Source organism: Ctenocephalides felis, unplaced genomic scaffold, assembly GCF_003426905.1.
Source record: "Ctenocephalides felis isolate EL2017-DRISC unplaced genomic scaffold, ASM342690v1 CF-g0.4_SCAFFOLD_00845, whole genome shotgun sequence".
Classification (NCBI taxonomy): domain Eukaryota; kingdom Metazoa; phylum Arthropoda; class Insecta; order Siphonaptera; family Pulicidae; genus Ctenocephalides; species Ctenocephalides felis.
In genome coordinates, this window is record NW_020536999.1 from 77,672,595 (window position 1) to 77,687,219 (window position 14,625).

Below are 14,625 nucleotides of genomic sequence, written 5' to 3' on the forward strand. Positions count from 1 at the left end.
GATTCCCACTGTCCCTATCTACTAACTCCGCCTGCAGACGTATTCTTGCGCGCTGCTGCCGGTCCTAAGCCCGGGTAAAGGAGGAAGGTTGTGGGGCAAGAACATCTTTGATCCCCACATAAAAGCAGCATACACCGCAAGCTCTAGGTCATGTCTCTGGAGAACGGGGTCCTTGGCTTAATCGCCCGGGACACGAGAAAGGATCCTCTATAAAAAACACCCTCAACTCTAAGGTAGGGCGCGCGCCGACGGAGTGAATGGCTGTGAGGAAATACAACCCTGAGCGACCAACTCTGAGGCACCAGCCGACACCTCGGCAGTAACAGGCTTGCCCAGGCACTGGGAGCGCTACCTGGGTCGACTGCTAATCTCCTATACTCGTGGGAACAATGATGAGCACCCAAAAATCAAAAATTAAAACGGACAACTCGTTGTCCAAAACGGCCGCTGCCCAAAAGGCAGAAGCCAAAACCCAAGAGAAAGTGTTGGAGAAGGGGGATACAACCCCTAAAAAGAAAGTGGCTAAAAAGGGGATGCAACCCCTAAAGAGAAAGTGGTGGAAAAGGGGAATACAACCCCTAAAGAGAAAGTGGTAGAGAAGGGGGTTACAATCCAAGAGTACAACCAATCTATCTGCGGATAGTTTGAATAAGGTTAAAATTGAAAGAGAACAACTTGAAAGTTTTCTTTTTAATGACTCAAATAAAGTGTCCAAAGGCGCAATTAAGTTCATCCTTGAAAAATGGTCAAATTTGGAGCTTATGCTTCAAAAAGAAATTTTAGAGCGCGGAAAAACAGAGACCAAACACAAAGAGAGAACCACAAACATGTCATATGCAAATGTGGCATCTAGAGCACCCAATAAAGTCCCAACGCAAACAGTGCAACAGCAACCAAAAAGCGAATTTATATACATTAAGCCTGAATGCGACAAAACAGACAGGAGATCAAATGACGAAATAAAAGACCACGTAAAAACTGGTCTTAAAGATATTAGTAAGCTAATAAAAGTCAGAGGCATACGGCAACTCCGAAACAAAGGAGTTGTCTTAGAGGTTCAAACCAAGCGAGATATAGAAATAATTAAGAGAACAAATTTAAGTGCGCAAAAATTAGTTGTGGAAGAGCCCAAAAAGCTACAACCACAAATAATTATGTATGATGTAGAAGAGGACTGCCAGGAAGAAAACTTCCTGGACTGTCTAATTCTGAAAAACTTTGAACACTTAGAGGAAGCAGAGGCAGAGCTTCTAAGAAAGGAATGCAAAGTGGTAACCAAATTCAGAACAAAATTTGGTAAAAACAACTGGGTAATCCAATTACCCGGAAAGCACGCCAGTAGACTACTCAACGAGGGCAGAGTCTACAAGGACTGGCGTACATACAGGCTCAGCGAGTATGTAAAAATTCCTCGTTGCTATAAGTGTCATGCATATGGACACATAGCGAGAGTATGCAGAGTCGAGAAACCTGTATGTGAGAATTGTGGCAGCAGTGAGCACACCACGAGTGACTGCTCCAAAGATCAAGACGCAAAATGCGTAAACTGCGTAAGAAATAAACGCAAGGAGACAGGCCACAAGGTGACTTGGAAGTTATGTCCTGAGTACAAGAAACAGCTTCAAATTTACAAAAATAAAATTTCATGGGACTAAAAGCAGCCCAAGTTAACGCACAAAGGTCTAAATCCGCAGCAGCCAACCTAGAACTTATTTTTCATCAGTTAGGACTTGACATACTCTGTATTCAAGAACCTTACTCAATAAGGGGCATGATAAAAGGGTACACCTCAGCAGGACTGAGAGTACTACAATCGGAAACGACCAATCCTTGGGTTGCAATCGTAGTAAGAGACGGAGAATATGATATCTTTCAAAGGTCAGAGCTGGAATGTGATCATATAATGTGCGTAGAGATATGTACTTGTGAAGAAAGCTTGTATCTCGTAAACTGCTACATGCAGTTCTCAGTCGACATAAGTATCTTCCTGCGAAAGCTGGACAGAATCCTCAGGAACCTGGCCGGCCGCCACATCATAGTCACGACAGACGCAAATGCAAAATCTGGTCTGTGGTTTTCAAAAACTCTGGATAGCAGAGGTAAGGAACTAGAGGAGTGGATCGCCTCTAATAACCTAGTTGTTTTGAATGAGCCTAGTCACAACTACACATACCAAAGTGAAGCTGGGGACACAAATATAGACGTAACACTTACAACCCCAAATATGTCTTCAAAAGTGATCAACTGGAATGTGAGTGATATAGCGACCACCAGTGATCACAGCCTTTTAACATTTGAAGTAGTGCTTGAAGCATCAGTCACAAGGCAAATAAAGAACCAAACAGGGTATAACACAAGAAAGGCTAAGTGGGACAGGTTCGGGGAACTGGTGGAGAGGGAGTTCGACCAACAAAGTCTGGAGTCTCTGCAGAGGTTAGACCCAAATAGGGCTATTAAGATATTTAACAGAAAGCTAAAAGCAATCTGTGATAAATCCATGCCCAAAAGGAAAGCCGGAAGAAGGGCATGCCATAGTGGTCGAAGGACCTGACTTGTCTAAGGCGGGAAACTAATAGAACCAAAAAGAGTCTCTTGCGGGCCAAGAGACTATGTCTTGATGACGTACCAATCAAAATGCAGGCACACAAAAGGGCAAGAAATAACTATGTCAGAGAAATTAGAGAACGTAAAACAACCTCATGGAGAGACTTTGTGACAAGCGTTGGTAACGAAGATCCCTGGAGTATAGTATACAAAATTAAATGCGATAAAATAAACCAGAAGGCTTCTCTATGCTCACTAGAACTCCCTTCCGGAAACTTCAGTGAAACATGGGAAGAAACTGTAAACATCTTTCTTAAAAAGTGCCTGCCTACAGACGATCAGCAAGAGAACGCTGATCATATTATAATTAGAGAAAATATACGCCAATATCGAAACCAGAACCTCGAACCAATCATCGACTCTGTCGATGTAGAACGGGCAATACTAAAACTAAAAGATAAAAAAGCCCCAGGAGAAGACGGCTTCACTGGCGAAATAATTAAAAAATTATGGAGTCATAACAAACAAGCAATCCTTAGTACACTAAATAAATGCTTCCAAGATGGCAGTTTTACTACCGATTGGAAACAGGCAAACCTATGTCTAATTCCCAAACGAGGGAGCGAAAACAGAAGGCTTGCCAAATCATACCGTCCAATTGCCCTTCTGCCAGTGATGGGAAAGATCTACGAGAAAATACTCGTAGAGCGTATTAAGACAAATTATACAGAAATGAACATGTGCAATGCACGACAATTTGGCTTTAAGGCAGGCGTCTCCACGGAGGACGCACTGCTAACGTTTAGAAAATGCATGGCAACAAATATGAAGTATGTACTTGCTATATTTGTGGATATTGAAGGTGCCTTCGATAACCTGTGGTGGCCCGCCATCACACATAGGCTGACGCAGGCAAACTGCAGCAGCCATATGGTAAATATAGTCAAGGACTACTTTAAAAAGCGAAGCGCCTATGTAAGAGGCAACACAAAGAAGGTTGGAAGAAGCATGCAGAAGGGATGTCCACAAGGATCAATAATTGGTCCTGTTGCATGGAACTTCTACATGGACGTTCTTCTAGACGGCCTAGCTCAGCTAGGAGAAACTGTAGAGCCCGTTGCATACGCAGATGACTTGCGTTAATAATTAAAGAAACTCCAGAAATGATCTGGAGAGAACTGGTACTATGGCTCTTAAAGAATGACGTACTATAAATGCGTGAGGACTGGTGCGTGACGCATAAAGTGAGAGTCAGCAGTGGAAAACTGTCGCAATGATGATAAAGGGCAAATTTAATGAAGGCAGACAACCGATTATTAAAGTTGACAACAATAGCCTGAAATATGCAAAAGAAGTGCGATACTTGGGAATTACTATAGATAACAGGCTAAACTTTGTAGCGCACACTAAGTTTCTGAGGGAGAAACTAGTCAGCTTCATCCTGAAAATCAGGAGGGTTGCAAAGGAGGAATGGGGCCTTAAAAGAGGCACCCTTGACACTTTGTACAAAGCAGGGGTAATACCTATAGCAACATACGGCGCTGCTGCGTGGTTCGACAAGTCGTCCCACACGCACAACCTTAGAAACTTGAACGCCGCGCAAAGAATAATTCTGCTGACACTCACCAAGGCGTGCCGTACCACCGCAACAAATGCATTACAAACAATAAGTGGCAAAATGCCACTAGACCTAGAAATTACACAACAAGGCATCATAAACCTTGTAAAAAGAAATGAGAAAATTAGCTGGAACAATTATAATTACAACCCAATAGCGAACCCAAGCAGGGAATCCCTCAATCTAGAGGTTAAAATGATAAATGAAGCAATAAAGCTGGAATGGCAGAAAAGATGGGAATTGGCAAATACGGGTAGGATAACCTACGGTTTCATTGGCGATATAACATACGCTAACCGTTCCGACTGTCACGGTTTTCTAGAGCCAAGCGCACAAGAGTGGTGTGAGCCATTGCGCCGATCGCCAACAATACTCTAGCGTGATCCGATTCGAGGAAACTGCTAGGCGGGGAGTTTGACTGGGGCGGTACATCTGTCAAATAATAACGCAGGTGTCCTAAGGCAAGCTCAGCGAGGACAGAAACCTCGCGTAGAGCAAAAGGGCAAATGCTGGCTTGATCCCGTTGTTCAGTGTGCACAGGGACTGCGAAAGCACGGCCTATCGATCCTTTTGGCTTGAAGAGTTTTCAGCAAGAGGTGTCAGAAAAGTTACCACAGGGATAACTGGCTTGTGGCAGCCAAGCGTTCATAGCGACGTTGCTTTTTGATCTTTCCATGTCGGCTCTTCCTATCATTGCGAAGCAGAATTCGCCAAGCGTTGGATTGTTTAACCACAAATAGGGAACGTGAACTGGGTTTAGACCGTCGTGAGACAGGTTAGTTTTACCCTACTGATGAATCGTCGTTGCGATAGTAATCCTGCTCAGTAAGAGAGGAACCGCAGGTTCGGACATTTGGTTCACGCACTCGGTCGAGCGGCCGGTGGTGCAAAGCTACCATCCGTTGGATTATGCCTGAACGCCTCTAAGGCCGTATCCTTTCTAGACAAAGTAAGCAACGATATCTCTAGGAGTCTCGTGAGTCGAAAGGCTCAATAAAATGTGATTTATTAGGTATTCGGCACACGCCGTTTATCGCACGAGCCATTTTTAGCCGAATGAGGCGCTGGACAGGGGCGATATCCGTCCGTTATATCTGTCTTGCCTATAGCGGTCGATCATGGGTTACTAGTTCGATGTAGAGACTCGGAATCGTTTGTGAACAACTTAGGTACCTGGCGGGGTGTTGTACTCGGCAGAGCAGTTACCACGCTGCGATCCGTTGAGACTCAGCCTTTGGCTTGGGGATTCGTCATGTTGGCTTGACGTCACCCCACGCTATTAGAGCATAAGCCTTAAGCCGTCGCATTGCACCATGCCACAATCAGTAGGCTTGACAGTAGAAAACTTGTACATGCTGTACATGTGACACTTCTTCGGTATCTACCTAGCTATTTTGTACAACGTGCGTGAGTCAGCACGTAAATCAAAACTTATCGACAAATTCCAATACTAGAAATATTCATTATTTCTTTCAATAACCATAATGTCAAGAGAATAGTTATAAATATTTTGTAAGTTTACGAAATATATTTTTAAGAGAAACTTTTCATAATTTTTCAATATAAATATATGATATAATTCATTAAATTCTAAATAGGGAGAATGTTTTTTGCTAAATTTCTTGGAAATGCGTACAAGTTGCTAATAAGCAAAGTACGTATAAGTTATCTATAATGCAAAATGCGTGCAAGTTGTCAATGTGTAAAATACGTGCAAGTTGTCAATTTGCAGAATGCGTGCAAGTTGTCAATTTGCAGAATACGTGTAAGTTGTCAATGTGCAAAATACGTGCAAGTTGCTATTTTTATTTAATTTTTGTAATATACTCTAAATAATTAGTAACTTCCAATCTTCAAATATTTCGATTCTTTTATAATAAAATATTCAGTATATTTATTTCCTTTTTAACAAAATATTCAGTATTTATATATAATTTCAAACTACATCTAGTAAACTTTTAAGGGACATTAGCGAGTAAGCCTAACCTAGAATCATGCATCGAAACAGGTTAAAAACATTTTCCGGCTTTTTGGAATCAGTAACTTACGGGTACATCAGACTACATCAAGTAAACTTTTAGGGGACATTTGCGAGTAAGCCTAACCTAGAATCATGCATCGAAACAGGTTAAAAACATATTCCGGCTTTTTGAAATCAGTAACTTACGGGTACATCAGACTACATTAAGTAAACTTTTAGGGGACATTTGCGAGTTAGCCTAACCTAGAATCATGCATCGAAACAGGTTAAAAACATTTTCCGGCTTTTTGAAATCAGTAACTTACGGGTACCTCAGACTACATCAAGTAAACTTTTAGGGGACATTTGCGAGTAAGCCTAACCTAGAATCATGCATCGAAACAGGTTAAAAACATTTTCCGGCTTTTTGAAATCAGTAACTTACGGGTACATCAGACTACATCAAGTAAACTTTTAGGGGACATTTGCGAGTAAGCCTAACCTAGAATCATGCATCAAAACAGGTTTTAAAACATTTTCCGGCTTTTTGAAATCAGTAACTTACGGATACATCAGACTACATCAAGTAAACTTTTAGGGGACATTTGCGAGTAAGCCTAACCTAGAATCTTGCATCGAAACAGGTCAAACTACTTTTGTAGAAAAATATTGTTTTTGGGTTTTTAGGAATGACATATATTTATTCTATTATTTATTTACATGACATGGTTTAAATACAACATTTTTATTTCATTAAGTTACATTTTTATTTAAAATAAAATTTCTTACATTTAGCTAATACAATTTAAATAAATTAATATCTGAAATCTTGCTTGCTTTCCAGTCGAGGATGCTTTTCACGAGATAGTAGTGTCGCTGTCATAACACCTTCGCGATTTTGCTCTAATACGCGTTTTGATACATTAGCCAGTAATTGAACATGTCTCTCAGTTCCCTGAATGTGGACCGGAATTTTAGGGTCACTCCATGGACACTCATTGCTTTGTAGATATTGTACTAGATGTTCATGAGGAATATTTAGCGTAAAGGCTGGTTCGGATATATTTGAATAATCATCCATATCTATCATATTAGTATAGTCGGTGCATTCGAAATTTATTTCGGGTGTTTTGTAATCTCTCAATTGCGTCAGGTCTTCCACATTATTACGGTAATATAAGATTTTTCTTATAGCTGAATCTCGTATTTCCTTTTTATTATCAAACAACATTGCTAATAAAATATTTTCCGAGTGAGCATAGTATGCGTTTTCTTTAGCAACATTGTTCACAATTTGTCTTAAATTCGAGTCTAAATATTGCGTCCAGCTAATAAATTTATAAAATAATATACTACCATACACCACAGAGTTGTAATATTTAATGTTAAAGTACATTGGAATATATACTTTCATTACGTAGTTTGCCAGAATTTTCAAATTTTTGGATGGCTTATTAGTAGTTACATATACCGAAGTAACCTACTAGCCTTCGTGAGCCAACGGGAATGTGCTATTGGCCCTGGTTTATGTTAGCTAAGTCTGTCGATACTTCTCCAGAAGCAACTGCTTTAGCTATTTTTATTAAATAACTTGAGTCAGTTGTCGATTCAGCAGGACTTATATCAGCCAAATTTTCAAGTGGGATTGTTTCAAAGTCTTTTACCGGCTGGAAGTATATAGGAAAAAATAAATTATATTGAATTTGAACATAGGGTATTAAAAAATAGTAAATATGTTATAACTCACCGGTATATTTTCGCATGTTTCAATTTGTTTGCTTAATATTCCAGTTTTTGTTCGTGGTCCAGTGGTCAATGATTTTTCCAAATAGTTAAATAAATGGCGAAGTGGAAGTTCGTTAAAGTGGAGAAGACACACAAACCAATGCAGTGGCCTGTTTAACTGAATTTCAAATCGACGTAAAATACCATTTTTTACGCCTGTATTTGCTGGTTCACCATCGCAACATATGCCTATCAAAGAATCGAGAGCTATTCCTTTATCAGCAAAAAACTCGTTCAATTTGATTACTTTACTTTCGAATCTTCATTTTCGAATTTTGTGTAACCCAACAATTGGCCATTCGGTTCCTTTAAAATAACTAAATGCGCTTCTTTGATCATTCGTGGGTGAAACTTCTTATCGATTTTTTCCATGGTAAAAGAATCATTTTTTCGGCCGTCGAATGAAAATGCTATTAATTCAGAAGAATCATATCGTTTGTGTAGAGCTTGCCTATTTTTCTGCCCCTCACAAACGCTTTTATTTTTATCCATAATGACAGGATTGCCCCAATCATCCGTTATGCCCAGGTCACGCAGGATTGCCGTCACCACGCCAGAACCAACTCTATCAGAAATTGCAAATCTGTCGCACATTAAGGCATAGCTTGGAGCCTTATATCTTCGACTATATGGACCATGTTTTATATGAGAGGTATTTTGTGAACTTTCCGAACTGCTTTTAAAATCAAAATCAACATCTGGAGTATATGTCTCACCTGGAGTAATATTGCTAGTTATTGTAGATTCTGATACTTCATCTTCAATTTTTATAATATATTCTGGTATCGTAGATTTCCTCTCATTATGTTGATCCATCATAAACGCTTGTAAATGTTCTGGGATCAGTCCACAGGAACACAGTAATCTTCGCAAATCACATTTGCATTTTCCAATATAAAATAATTCTTTCGTGGATTCTACAAACTCCTGAAATGATGCTTGGGTAGACTTGCTTTTATTTGTACTTTTATATTTATCAATCAATCGGTTCAATTTTCTAGCGATACTTCGTTTCTCCATAATTGGAATATCAATTTTTTCCCACGTCTGAATCAATTTCGTTACCACATTTAGAGTAAATGTTTTATATGAAAACATTTTATTTTGTTTTTTTGATTTTTCGGCCAAATAAAAATAATACCTCTTAATTTCCATACTTGTCGGAAGATTTACTCCAGTAAATTCTTTTGCCTCCCCAAATGTAATTTGATCATGCGAGCGCATATGATTCAAATTACTGGCACTTGCGCCTGAATTTAAATAAGAATTCGCCATTGATACTTCACGTCTAACTGGAGAACTGAATGAAGATTTATGCCGATTTTTCTCATTAATATATTCTTTTCGAAACTTCGAGAATTATTATAAAAAAATACTAGCGCACTCTGATGGAAATAAATAACAACAAACTAAACCCGATTTAAAAACCCCCTTGTACAAACTACCAATAAAAATATAACTTACAATTTAAATTATTCACATGCCTAAATTAATATATTAACTTATTAAAACAGTATTTTATTGAAAATTTCGCTGGCTAAAGAGTTATTTGCGATATATGGTTTTGAAGTCAAAATTCATTTAAATAACACATATATTTCATATGAAAAGGTGCCCATATCGCTTAATTTTACTTCTATAATGATTCGGCCCACCCTATTTATTGGTTTCTTAGAAAACTGTGGTTAATTATACGGGTTTTACTAAGAAATATCAATAGGGTGGGCCAATTTTTTGCATATTGAGGCACCTCGCTAATTTAACTTTTTACATCATTTGAAACAATATTGTAAAAAAAGCATAACCCGCAAATGAATTTAAAGTCAGCGAAAAATTTCAAACATTTTTTAATTTAAAGTAAAATTTGAAAAATCTCATGAAAAATATATTATGACATATATCGAGTTATACATCATTTTATTCGTAATTTTATTCTGCATTTTTCGTACAAACAAAGTTTTTTCGTATCTTTTACGGTTTAGATAGTATAGAGCAATTTGTGTAGTTGTTTACTTGTCAAAATGCAAAGTGCGGCTAGGTTGGAGCAACACTCCTCACGGCGAGTTGCCGTCGTGAAAATTCGGAAAAATCGGAAAACCTAGAGAAAATTATATGAACACACCTAACCATTTATATACCATTTTATTCGTAATTTTATTATGCATCTTTCGTACGAACAAAGTTTTTTCGTATCTTTTACTGTTTAGATAGTATAGAGCAATTTGTGTAGTTGTTTACTTGTCAAAATGCAAAGTGCGGCTAGGTTGGAGCAACACTCCTCACGATTCGATATTTCTCTAAAGAAAACATATAAAGTATTATACATCATTAAAAAGGTCTCAAAATTCTTAGTTCTTTTTCCATATATCACAACTTCGAATTTTGCACGGTGTGGCCTACAGGCGAGTTGCCGTCGTGAAAATTCGGAAAAATCAGAAGATCTAGAGAAAATTATATGAACACACCTAACTATTTATATACCATTTTATTCGTAATTTTATTCTGCATCTTTCGTACGAACAAAGTTTTTTCGTATATTTTACGGTTTAGATAGTATAGAGCAATTTGTGTAGTTGTTTACTTGTCAAAATGCAAAGTGCGGCTAGGTTGGAGCAACACTCCTCACGATTCGATATTTCTCTAAAGAAAACATATAAAGTATTATACATCATTAGAAAGGTCTCAAAATTCTTAGTTCTTTTTCCATATATCGCAACTTCGAATTCCCAACGGTGTGGCCTACAGGCGAGTTGCCGTCGTGAAAATTCGGAAAAATCGGAAAATCTAGAGAAAATTATATGAACACACCTAACCATTTATATACCATTTTATTCGTAATTTTATTCTGCATCTTTCGTACGAACAAAGTTTTTTCGTATCTTTTACGGTTTAGATAGTATAGAGCAATTTGTGTAGTTGTTTACTTGTCAAAATGCAAAGTGCGGCTAGGTTGGAGCAACACTCCTCACGATTCGATATTTCTCTAAAGAAAACATATAAAGTATTATACATCATTAAAAAGGTCTCAAAATTCTTAGTTCTTTTTCCATATATCACAACTTCGAATTTTGCACGATGTGGCCTACAGGCGAGTTGCCGTCGTGAAAATGCGGAAAAATCGGAAAATCTAGAGAAAATTATATGAACACACCTAACCATTTATATACCATTTTATTCGTAATTTTATTCTGCATCTTTCGTACGAACAAAGTTTTTTCGTATCTTTTACGGTTTAGATAGTATAGAGCAATTTGTGTAGTTGTTTACTTGTCAAAATGCAAAGTGCGGCTAGGTTGGAGCAACACTCCTCACGATTCGATATTTCTCTAAAGAAAACATATAAAGTATTATACATCATTAGAAAGGTCTCAAAATTCTTAGTTCTTTTTCATATATCACAACTTCGAATTTTGCACGGTGTGGCCTACAGGCGAGTTGCCGTCGTGAAAATTCGGAAAAATCGGAAAATCTAGAGAAAATTATATGAACACACCTAACCATTTATATACCATTTTATTCGTAATTTTATTCTGCATCTTTCGTACGAACAAAGTTTTTTCGTATCTTTTACGGTTTAGATAGTATAGAGCAATTTGTGTAGTTGTTAACTTGTCAAAATGCAAAGTGCGGCTAGGTTGGAGCAACACTCCTCACGATTCGATATTTCTCTAAAGAAAACATATAAAGTATTATACATCATTAGAAAGGTCTCAAAATTCTTAGTTCTTTTTCCATATATCGCAACTTCGAATTCCCAACGGTGTGGCCTACAGGCGAGTTGCCGTCGTGAAAATTCGGAAAAATCGGAAATTCTAGAGAAAATTATATGAACACACCTAACCATTTATATACCATTTTATTTGTAATTTTATTCTGCATCTTTCGTACGAACAAAGTTTTTTCGTATCTTTTACGGTTTAAGAGAAAATCGAGGAAAACTGGTTTGAACATTTATTGTAAAATTAGAAAATTCAAACAAATAATTATAAAAAATAATATAACTATATATAAATTCGTTTTATATTCATTGAGATCTATTAAAATCAATAAATACATAATTTTATACAAAAGTTTAAAAAAAAACCAAAAAACACCTAAAAACTCAATAATTAACTATAATTCATATTGTCCGTATATATAAAACTGTTTGAACATCTAACAAAATTTTCGACAAAAATAAGGGTTCACAGTTCGAAATTTTCCCAGACTTTTGTCTTGACGATTCACACCGTAACCCGGAGCGACGCCTCGCCGCAGGTCAAAATCACGTCGCTTGGGACTAAGTCGAATACTTACGCTGTGGCCGCGCGCCTTATATAGGGGGATAGGTCGTGTCGAGTGCGATGCGAGCAAGCTCAGGCTAAAGTACGCTATGTTGTTCAGGCGGGTACGGATATCATTCCCCGGTGTAGTTTTTACATCATATTCGATACTTTTAGTCTGTCAATGATATATTAGCGTAACTTTTAATAATGTTGTGAGAAACATCTAGAATTATATACCCCGTATATATTCGGATGCTGGTTTGCGGCTATAGATAACTGGTGGTAGGATCATTCGTTTTTAAACGTTCGATCAGAGAGAGTTGAAATTATTTGGGTCTGCGGACCGCAAATATGAAATCCATATATTTTAATAATATAGAATTTTACAAATTGACTACGGTCAAATATATGTGAATGTGGCAGAACTAGCAAAGCTTCTCGCAGCGATGGTCTTTCGTTTTATGAACGTTTGATCGGAGCGAGTTGAAATTATTTGGGTCTGCGGACCGCAAATATGAAATCTATATATTTTAATAATATAGAATTTTACAAATTGACTACGGTCAAATATATGTGAATGTGGCAGAACTAGCAAAGCTTCTCGCAGCGATGGTCTTTCGTTTTATGAACGTTTGATCGGAGCGAGTTGAAATTATTTGGGTCTGCGGACCGCAAATATGAAATCTATATATTTTAATAATATAGAATTTTACAAATTGACTACGGTCAAATATATGTGAATGTGGCAGAACTAGCAAAGCTTCTCGCAGCGATGGTTTTTCGTTTTGTGAACGTTTGATCGGAGCGAATTGAAATTATTTGGGTCTGCGGACCGCAAATATGAAATCTATATATTTTAATAATATAGAATTTTGCAAATTGACTACGGTCAAATATATGTGAATGTGGCAGAACTAGCAAAGCTTCTCGCAGCGATGGTCTTTCGTTTTGTGAACGTTTGATCGGAGCGAGTTGAAATTATTTGGGTCTGCTGACCGCAAATATGAAATCTTGTGATTACTCGACAAATTATTGCTGTAATCAAGTGCGCTCCTATAGTATAATATACTGTGGGCAAAAGTCTCTGGCAATGATCATTCGTTTCATTAACGTTTGACCGGAGCTAGTCGCAAAATATTGCGCAGTGTGCAAAAGCAGCGTGACGCGGTTTACAACCGCTTAGCGCTCTTATGCATTGTGTGAGAGCACTGCCATGTATATCTGCTCGGTATCGCCAGATGCCTGAGCGAATGACAAAGTTCGTTGTGAAAACGGCGTTCTTTTTGAATATTATACTCTAAACGCATAGCTCAATCAATTCTTTGGGCGCTAGATGAAAGTCTAGTGTTTTAAAAACGATTGTAGTAAACGCTTGCGTTAGTATTCTATATACTCTGCACATTTTATTCAAATTGTGCGAATTTGAACATTCGCTTCATTGCGTTGTTTTGAGAAAATAAAAAATCAGCGAAAGCAGATTTTTCAATCTCACACACAGTGAAATATTCATATTTCAATTTTGAAACGAGATTTTGTATCTCGGACCGAAACGCGAAAGCTTTACGGTGTATAATTGTAACCATAATAATCATACTAGTTTCAGATCGCCCGAGTTATCTTAAACGATTTCGAGGGAATCACGATTGAAACATGTATAAATATATATAAAATCACCCTGAACGGTGGATCACTTGGCTCGTGGGTCGATGAAGAACGCAGCTAATTGCGCGTCGACATTGAACTGCAGGATACATGAACATTGACATTTCGAACGCACATTGCGGTCCTCGGATACTGTTCCCGGACCACCTCTGGCTGAGGGTCGTATAACATTACCAGACTGCCGCTTGCTTTAAACGGCTTGCCGGCGAATGATGGAGTTTCGTGTAAATGGTTGCTCTTAATAATTCACTCAACGTGTGAGCCAGTCCACTTTGCAACATCGGACATTACCGTTCGTTGACGTTCTGTGGGATACGGCGGGTGGGGTTGTGTGTCCTAGAGATTTATATTCTTGCGACCCTCCCGATAACTGGAAACCCGAACTCTTCGAAATGCGGTTTTCGTTCCGGCAATTTGGACGATTCAAAGGTTCTTCGGTCGATTTTGTGTGCGCTTGCTTACTAACGTTTGCGAGCACATCATAATCATAATACGACCTCAGAAGCAGATGAGATACCCGCTGAATTTAAGCATATTACTAAGCGGTGGAAAAGAAACTAACTAGGATTCCCTTAGTAGCGGCGAGCGAACAGGGAAGAGCCAGCACTAAATCCCGCGGTCGGAGACGGACGCTGGGAAAGTAGTGTTAGGGAGGATCCGATTATCTCGGTGCGTTGCGGCGAGTTCAAGTCCATCTTGAATGGGGCATTTACCCATAGAGGGTGCCAGGCCCGTTCGTAGCGACCGTTGCGCGTATCGAGGAAGATCTCTCCTCAGAGTCGAGTTTGCTT

The 14,625-nt window shown here is 38.4% G+C and overlaps 1 non-coding gene and 1 pseudogene across 1 annotated transcript; both read left to right on the forward strand.

The window, feature by feature from the left end:
* The window catches only part of LOC113364472, an 8,348-nt pseudogene extending 2,935 nt beyond the window's left edge, over nt 1–5,413 (forward strand).
* An 8,430-nt stretch (nt 5,414–13,843) lies between these two features.
* LOC113364407 lies at nt 13,844–13,997 on the forward strand. The gene has a single exon (XR_003366109.1). It is a non-coding gene; the product is annotated as a 5.8S ribosomal RNA (ribosomal RNA).
* Nucleotides 13,998–14,625: the final 628 nt, after the last annotated feature.